We start from the raw sequence: 9,570 nt of genomic DNA, 5'->3' as shown, positions 1-9,570 counted from the left end.
CTGACTTATGACTATGACCATATCTGTATCTTCACGCCGCACGCATCTCTGTCTTCTCAGTAGTAGATAATTCCCCTCAGATGTTCACCCAAGGGCCACAACACCTATGAACTGTGATATTTTGATGTGTGTTAAATCAGCAACCAGGCACCGTGTTTCTTTCAGTTGGCCTCCCACACCAGTTTCACTCATTCATTTATCCATTCACCTACTCGTGTACCTCTCATACTTCACAGGTCTCAGCAGAGTAAGGTACGAGTGGTCTTAGCAAACAAACTGCACCTGCCTCTCGTGTCCTTCAGTCTACAGTCATGATCAGATTTCCAGTAACGTTCTTCATTCACTCTTACTGTGGTTTACCGTCCTCTCTTGATATTGAATCCTCTGATCTACTACAAGTGCATCAGTTAGCATACCAGAGCACTGACGAGTGAGAGTAATCAATAAATAGTATGGAAGAGTGAAGCAGGGTAACTTCCACTGTGTTTACCGTTCTCCCTTGTTTTTAAGTCCCCTGGTCTGTCACGGAAGCATCAGTTATCATATCAGAGGACGTAAGACTTGAGAGAAAACAGTAAATAGTCTAGAAATTACTGAAGCAGGATCATTTCCACTGTGTTTACCGTTCTCTCTTTATTGTAAGCCCTCATCAGTTTTCAAGTTTCAAGCACAGTCTGTCGAGCCAAAACTCCCTGACAGGTGAAAACACTTACACAACCTAAGGACATCAATAAATTTACCTATATGTACATTACGTTCAGCTACATGAGATCAGCAGTACATTATAGAGTAGGCCTATGAAGTTTGAAGAGCACGTAAATGAAGCTACGGATTGTAAGAGATTGAAGGCAGTCAGTCAAAGGAGGGCAACAGATGAAGCAAAGGATGGGAGTCACAGAGCAAGATTTAAGGGACAGAAACAACTGGAGAAGACTCGTACAAGGCGCCAACCCCTGACTTTAAGGAAACGGCGAAAGGAGAAGAGAAGTTGATGAAGCGAAAAGTTTATAACTCCACCTTGTCCTCTCCTTTCACTAATGCCTTGTTTGTACAGCCGAGCAATGTTTATACTCGTACCATTTCCTTACAATTAATAAACGTTCGTAACAGAAATAACCACGTATAAATGTGTAAGATAACCAATGAATCAGTACTTTTCTAAAATGATACTGGTAGACTGGCGTGTTTACATTATTTATGTGGAAGAAAACGAGGCGGCGTGGGGGAACTTACTGAGCTGTGACAGAAAATCATTACCTGCTACACTTACTGACTCACAAACCGAGGATAAGGGAGAGAGTTTTCTGGTTGCAAGATGTTTTGAGTGTTTGTTCTGTGGTGAAGATACAGGGAGTGCTTACGGTTATAGTTAGCCTGAGAAGGAACGGAGGGAAGAAGAAAGGAATGGGGAGAGAGAAGAAAGAAACAAAGAAGGAATAAAGGAAGAAAATTAAGAAAACCTGGATGGAAGAAATGTCAGGAAAAAAGGAAGGAAGAAAAGAGAGAAGGAAAAAATAAGAAAGAGAGGAAGGAAGCGGGAAAGGAAAGAGGGAAGGAAGGAAGGAAGAAAGAAAGAAACCGTGGAAGGAAGGAAAGAAGGAAGGAAGGAAAGGAAGGAAACAACAATGCTGAAAAGAAAGAAGGAAGGAGAGGAGAGAAAAACTGTTGAAAATGGAGAGAAGAAAGAAAGGAAGGAAGGAAGGGAGGAAGGGAAGAAGAAAAATAATTGTTTCTCCTCCTCAGCATAAGCAGGATGACAATAATAAAGCTTGATGTGCATCTTTTGACAGTTCTAACGTGTCCATGTATTTTTCAGAGCAAAGCAGCAAACGCTTACTTATATTTCTTAAACTACTTTCTCGTCTGTTTTAATATTCATCTTCATATTTTGAATAAATCTCCATGACCCGGATTTCAAAACGCTTTGCCCTTTCTCAGCACGACTATTTTTAAAGGCCACAGAGATGATTAGGCGGGTTCTCGAGAGTATTTCCCATGTTAATAATGTTGAAATTTTGTTAATCTGTCACTACAACCATAAAAAAAAAATCATTAAAGACCATTGTCACTTTAACTACATAGAGACTATTGAAAGTAGTCGAGGTGCGGCCAGGAGTGTCTCAGAACATGGGCCTATATTCCGTGAACTCTCTGTACCACCTTCCTACTTACATCATTAACTGTATCTACACCTGCATGCCCAGCTACTTCATTTCATCGCGGCTGCCTTATTGTGATTTTATTGTGACGTTTAAATATTCCCTGTATCTTCTGTTTCTCCTTTTTCTCCCCGTGCTTCAGTTCGCGTTCCCTTCCTAAGCCATGCGGTTCAAAGGCAACACTTCCGACCAACACCTCAAACTCAACTCAGCAAGTAAGTTCCCATCAAGGCACTTTCCTGGAATATGGCATCACAGTAAACAACCAAAACTTAACAACCGAGTCTCGCCTTGTTCTCTCATCGACATTATTTTCAAAGACCACAGAGACGATAAGCCAGGCTCCCATAAACAACATCTCCCACTAATAATGTAGAATCCATGTCAAACTTTCACTAGAATCACGAAAACAGCCTTGAAAACACCAATTATTTCCACCAGACCCTGTTAAAAGTAGTTCAGAGGATCAGGATACGACAACAACAAAAAATCATAATGGTTTCATGTTTGATAAAAGGTAGATCTTGAAAAGAGTTAGGGAGGAAATGATTCTCAAATAGAGTAACAAGTGAATGGAATAGGTTCAGTAATCAGGTAGTTAGTAGTGAATCATAAGGGAGCTTTAAAAGATTAGACAAATTTATAAATGCGGATGATAGACTGAAACAGATTCACGGACTGCCACTTGTAAGCCTGACGGATTCTTGTGGCTTCCTTTATTTTCCCCATGTCCTGACGTTCTTAAGACGCTGGAACGTTCAAAAATACTGCCGGAAATGATACCAACGACTGCTCTTAATTCCCCGAAGGCCACAGGAGCTAGGGTGTCGTGCCAACAAAGGCGCTAAGCTGATCCCCGCTGAGCAAACAGGCGGGTGAAAAGAAGGAAATAAGCCCCAGGAGTGTTATAGCGTACGGTGAGAGAGAGAGAGAGAGAGAGAGAGAGAGAGAGAGAGAGAGAGAGAGAGAGAGAGAGAGAGAGAGAGAGAGAGAGAGACGAAAGCAGACAAAATAGACAAAATAAACGTTTATCTGTCTCTTTTTGTCTTGTTTTTTTTTTCTTCTTCTTTTAGTGCCGAAGACTTACTAAAGATAAAGAAGACAGACACAGACATTATAAAACTCCCGGTTCAGCCACCTCCTCTTCCTCCCACTACCCCTCCTTCCCCTGTTTCTCCTCCTGCTCCTCCTCCTCCTCCTCCTCCTCCTCCTCCTCCTCCTCCCTGCTCCTCCTCCTGCCACCGGTTCAGCCACCTCCTCTTCCTCCCACTACTCCTCCTTCCCCTCCTCCTCCTCCTGCTCCTCCTCCTGCTACCCCCTCCTCCCACTACTCCTCCTTCCCCTGCTCCTCCTCCAATCATTAACTCCTAAACTTTTATCCTCCTAACATTTCCACAATCACATCTCCACTCACAAATTTGTTAATTTTTCCTTCAGTCACGTTACCCAAAACTTAAAACCATCATCATCTCCTCCTCTTCTTCTTCTTCTTCTCCTCCTATCCTTATATCCTTATACTCCTCTTCTCCATCTTCCTCCTTACGAGAGAAAACAAGGGGAAGGGATGAAGAGGATAGCGAGGGGAAAGAAAAAGAGCGAAGAGAATGGTGGAGAGCGAAGAAACACAATAGAACACAAAGGAAGAATAAACTGCAGCAGTCGTGTTTAATCCTTAAAAAGTTGTTTGTGTGGGGCTATTTAAGTATATGTATTATTTATAAGAGGTAGAGGCAGGAAGCGAGGATAAAGAGCGAAGGAAAGAGAAGATGACTGGATAAGAACAAGATGGAATGAGGTAGCGTTGGAGGGATGAGTGGCTGGCTACAGGGACAACGACGGAGTGAGGTAACGTGGTGCTGAGCAAAGGGATCGGGGCTGCGTAGGTAGGTATCGGACAAACAAGGTATTTACGTGCACGCCTGACTCACCTGCTCGCAAACACCGTGATGTAGTTAAGACAGGTGACGGCATCGCCCACGGCTACCTTAACATCTTCACGGATGTTGCTCGGGCTGCTGCCGCTGCTGCTCTTGTTGTCGTTGTTGTTGTTGCTGGTGGTGGTGGTGGTGGTAGTGGTGTCGTTGTTATTATGGTTGATGATGATGATGATGATGTTGATGTTGATGATTTGTTGTTGTTATTGTTGTTGCTGCTGTTGCTGTGTGCTTCTTTTCTAACTTCTCCTGTCTATTCTCGTTTCGTTTCCCTTTAAGAAATATTCTATCTTCTCTCCTTTCTTCCTCTCCTCCTCCCTTCATCTTTCTTCTCCCAAAGCAAGACCTCTAGGGCACTTCTCTTCCCTCCTCTTATCTTCTCCGTTCTCTTTCCTACCTTCTGCCACAATAAGTCATCCCCTGTTCCCTATTTCCTTCCTCTTCTTTTCCTCTTCTCCCCTTTCTTCTTTTCTCATCACTAACTCTCCAGTAAACAACTTCATTTTATTTTCTTCCTCCCTTCCTCTCTTTTCCCTTACCTTCTCTTCTTTTTCCCCCAAAATAAGGTCTCTATCACATCTTCTCTTCTTATCTCCTCTTCTCCTACAATATCTCTAGCATATCTTCCTTTCTTCTTTTAACTTAACTTCTCTTATTTTCTTACTTAATTTATTCTGTCTTCTCTCTCCCTCCTCCCTCCTCTTTTTATCTCGTCCTCTTCTTTCTCTTCCCGTTATTAACCAAGCACACAGCTCCCCATCTTCTTCCTCCCTCCATTCCCTCGCCACGCATCATTCTCTCACATTTTCCCCTACTCTCTCTCCCCCCCTCCCTTCCCCACCTGAACCCCCGTAACATCCGACTGCTGCTGCTCGTTCTTCCTTTGTGTCCCTTTGTGTTCCATGTCTCATTCCCTCACCTGTCCTCTCCTTAACTTTTCTTCTCTTTAGTTAATCTACTATCTCTCTCTCTCTCTCTCTCTCTCTCTCTCTCTCTCTCTCTCTCTCTCTCTCTCTCTCTCTCTCTCTCTCTCTCTCTCTCTCTCTCTCTCTCTCTCTCTTGCCGCCTTATCCGTCTCTTCCACGTGTCCCGTCCCCCTCACTCACTCTTCTTCGTCCCCTCCCTCACCTCCCCTCCCTTGTTTCACAGATTCCTACCTCTGTTTTTCAAGTGTGTAAGTTTGTATGTGTGTTGTGTTATTTATTTTTTTTTTTTTCGTGTGTGTGTGTGTGTGTGTGTTTATGCGTTAGTCTATCCTTGTTTTTCTTTCGTTGTTATTTGGTGTGTGTGTGTGTGTGTGTGTGTGTGTGTGTGTTTTGCTTCCAAATCAATCAGTCTCGTGCTGCGTCTGTTTGTCTGTCTGTTTGTCCTTCTGCGTTCGTTTTCGGCTGTTTATTATTATTATTCGCTGTTTGTCTTGTCTCAGTGTTTGTCCGCTTGTCTGTGTGTCTGTCTATTTGTCTGTCTGTCTGTCACTGTGCCTGTCTGTCTCACTAACTGCAGGTCTGTCTATTTTCTAACTTGTTTATACATTTATTTATTTTCCTTTCAGAATTCGAGCAGCAAAACATGTTTCTCTCTCTCTCTCTCTCTCTCTCTCTCTCTCTCTCTCTCTCTCTCTCTCTCTCTCTCTCTCTGTCTGTCTATCTACATACTTAATAACTTCCACATCTATGTCTATTTATCTATATGTCTATCTGTCTATCTATCTATCTATCTATCTATCTATATATCAATCAATACATGACCAGCAAGCATCAGGTGACACCATCCCTCTTCCTTTCCTCCTTCCCTTCCCTCTCCGTCACGTGTTTGGAAACTGACCAGACAAACAACTCAAAACTATTCACAACTTGTTTCCTCACCTGTGTTGGTGCACCAATCGCTACAATATTGCTCTCTCTCTCTCTCTCTCTCTCTCTCTCTCTCTCTCTCTCTCTCTCTCTCTCTCTCTCTCTCTCTCTCTCTCTCTCTCTCTCACGCACACACACACACACTCTTTCCAGTGCAAATATTCTACCAGTTTTTGTCTTTGTTCCGCGGTTCCTCATTTGTAGATAAGTGTTTCTTTTTTCTTTATTTTGTATAAGATAAGGACAGCAAAAATAAAAAAAAATAAATAAAAAGTAAATAAAAGACGCAAATTTGCCACTCAGCAGTTAAGGTTGAACTACTAATTACAATCTATCTATCTATCTATCTATCTATCTATATACCAGACCAACACTCACACACGGGTTAACACTGGCAAGGCACCCTCCATCCCTCACGCATACACACACACACACGTTAATTATAATATTTACGTAAAAATTTATTAGGTCAACACACACGTTAATTATAATATTTACGTAAAAATTTATTAGGTCAGTGTTAGAAATACATTTTCTTTCACACAGGACCTGCCGTTTTCTTCGTCCCTAGGAGAGAGGGCAAACTGAGAGGAGACGAGAGTAATGAGACATTAATGAAAAGGTTTATTATCTAGTAATTCCGCGACCTAAATGACTCGTCTTATTTTCCCTTGCACTCTTATTACGTGTCCTCGTACGATGTTCCACGCCTGATGTAGAGCTCAGTTACACCACGTCAGGCTGAGAGAGACTGCTGTTCTTCATTGTTGGGTCCGCATTCTCCAACCTTTGGGAGTCCTGGGTCGACAACATTTACTGGAAGTTATTCGTGGGTTTTCAAAGGCATTTTTATGATTAAAGTGTTTGTTTAGCAAAGATTTTTCATTATTAATGAGAGGGAAAATATATTTAAAAACCCCGGCTGATCACATTTAACAAGCTTTACTGGAAGTTATTTGTGGGTTTTCAAATGATATTGCATTATCAGTGACGAAATATATATATTGTGAGAACCCAACTAATCATCTCTTAGAATTCTGGGCTCGGTGTGCAGCTCACCACTCGCTTAATGACAACACTAGGCAACACGCTGCTACTCGGTGTTAGTGCTGCTTCTTCACTCTTCAGCATAAACACACGCTGACAACACGCCAAACACATGACGTTACATTTTCAACAACAATGCACGTGGAATAGTGGGAAACGTTTACACGAGCAGCAACGGAAGAAAGGGAAAAAACGTGAAAGAAAGGAAAGAGAAAAAGAAAAAAAGAAACACTCACGGTCTTGACAATCGTCCTGCCTCGGGATCCCAACGAAGACGTTTCTTCTTCCTCTTCTTCTTCTTCTTTTTCTTCTTTGAGTCTTTTGATTTCCCTTGATAAAAATGATGATTATGCTTCCTACCACGTTCACTATCAGCCGTTGTCGTGGGAATTAAGTCACCGCGTCATTATGTCCCAAGAATACATGTAATCTAGTTTATGTGCCTTTTCTTACACAATACTAGGTCAAGGACGGAACACCACCATGCATCACTCATTAACCAACACAACCTTTCTGCCCAAGGCTCGCTGATCCTCTCATATCCACCCCTTGGTTCCTCTAGTCTTTCCCTCTCCCGCTCTCTCTCCCGACAAGGAAGCTAGAGACACGTTCACAGTTAAGGACTGCACACCACCGCACATCACTTTCACCAACCAACACAACCTAACTGCTCACGGCTAACTGATTACCCTCGGTCCGCTCCTCTAGTTCCTTCTTCCTTCCGTTCCCCTCGATCATGTGTTCAAATCAGCATCTCAGCGAACTTAAAAAGGTTCAGTAAAATCTCGAAAATCCCCATCGTGGCTCACTGTATCTATTTTATCGGTACGGAACAGTAATATACTTGGCGCAGTGGCAGCTTTGTGTGGCAGGATGCATTAGTATTGGAGTGGTCTGCCTCGCCACAAAGCTGCGCGGGGTCTCGGTCTGGCCGCTCCAACACTCCTGCCGCCCAAACACTCGTATATTGAGAATTATAGGATTCCTAACGCTTAATTTAATTCATTGTGTAAGCGTCAGGTGCTTTCCGAGTTAGAGAGTAATGCCTGCCTCATGCTTAGGTAAATATGGATTTAAAAGGCGCATTTCTCGTTCCGCTCTTGTTACAACTATCCGAAGCCTCGACCCTGATAGTTTCTCAAAATGTTTAATTAATTTTATTGTTCAAACGGCAGGTGGTTCTTGCGATAGAGAGCAATGAGCGTCTCGTGTTTAAGCAGACATATAGTGAAAAGCAGCCTCTCACTGTCCGTTCATGTTGCATTGATCCGAAGCTCCGAACCTGGAAGTTTTTATAAGCGTTGAAAAGACTGTTTATTCCTCTCGTGCGGGTCTCAAGGAAACTTTATGGTTAGGGAGAATAGGTGGATACAAATGTGGATGTTGGGTACGGGGACTGCCACGTGTAGGCGTACTGGTTCCTCGCAGCTTCCCTTATATGTTTCGGATTGAATCTTCCTCGGGTTGACTCGAGGCACCAAGGGTCGTGTTGCCATACAGACTGCCTCAAAGGACTAAAGGAATTTCACGTTGCAAATGTTCAATGTGATTCTTTTTTTTCACATCCTATCTTATCTTATCTCATCTTACCGGATATGTCTTGTCTTATTTTGTTCTTATGCTTCCTTATCTTATCTCATCATATCTTGTCTTATCTTCTCGTAACTTGCCTTGTCGTATCCTATCTTAACTCATCTCATAATGTTTTACTTTGACCTACTTTCCTCAGTCTTATCTCACCATATCTTACTTTATCTTATATTATCTTATCTTGCATTATCTTTCAGTGTTTGTTCCCCTTAAGCCAAACAGGTGTGTGCAAGCAGTTAATTTGTATTATTACTATTATTTATTTTATTTTATTTATGACTTTTTTTATTTATTTACATATTTACCTATTAATTTATGTATCTATTTACTTTTGTAAGGGCGCGAGTGGCAAAGAAATTATTGCCATTATTTTATTATTATTTTTTTTAATCAGTTCCATGACCCGAACTTTTATAATTCCAGCGTTACTAATTGATTGTGTATTTCAGAGTCACTTGCCCCCAAAAAAAATAACGAAAAAAAAAAGAAAAAAATGTTGGCGTTACAGTTCACACGACAACAGCAATTATGCCACACGTTAATGACTAACAAATCAGTCTCTTCTTTTTTTCTAATTTTCTGGCGAGCTTGATCAACAAACTCAATTGAAATATTAGTTATTCACGAGAATCGGAATGAGGTAGTGCTGTTTGCAGTGTGCTAGTGGTGATGGTGGTAGTCATGGTGGTGATGGTGGTGGTGGCAGTAGTAGTAGTAGTAGTAGTAGTAGTAGTAGTAGTAGTAGTAGTAGTAGTAGTAGTAGTACATGTTGTTCTTGTTGTTGGTGATGGTGGTGATGGTCGTGGTGGCGGTGATGTGCTGTTGTTGTTGTTTCTGTTGTTAGTGATTGTGGTAGTGGTACTGATGTGTTGTTGCTGTTGTTGTTGTTGTTGTTGTTCTTGTTATTGTAATGACGGTAACGGCGGTGGGTGGGTACAGAAGTGGAGGGGTGGTAACAGTAGTGGTGATCTTGAAGGGGGTATAATG

The sequence above is a fragment of the Scylla paramamosain genome, chromosome 15, assembly GCF_035594125.1.
Source record: "Scylla paramamosain isolate STU-SP2022 chromosome 15, ASM3559412v1, whole genome shotgun sequence".
Taxonomy (NCBI): domain Eukaryota; kingdom Metazoa; phylum Arthropoda; class Malacostraca; order Decapoda; family Portunidae; genus Scylla; species Scylla paramamosain.
This window is presented reverse-complemented; position numbering follows the sequence as displayed.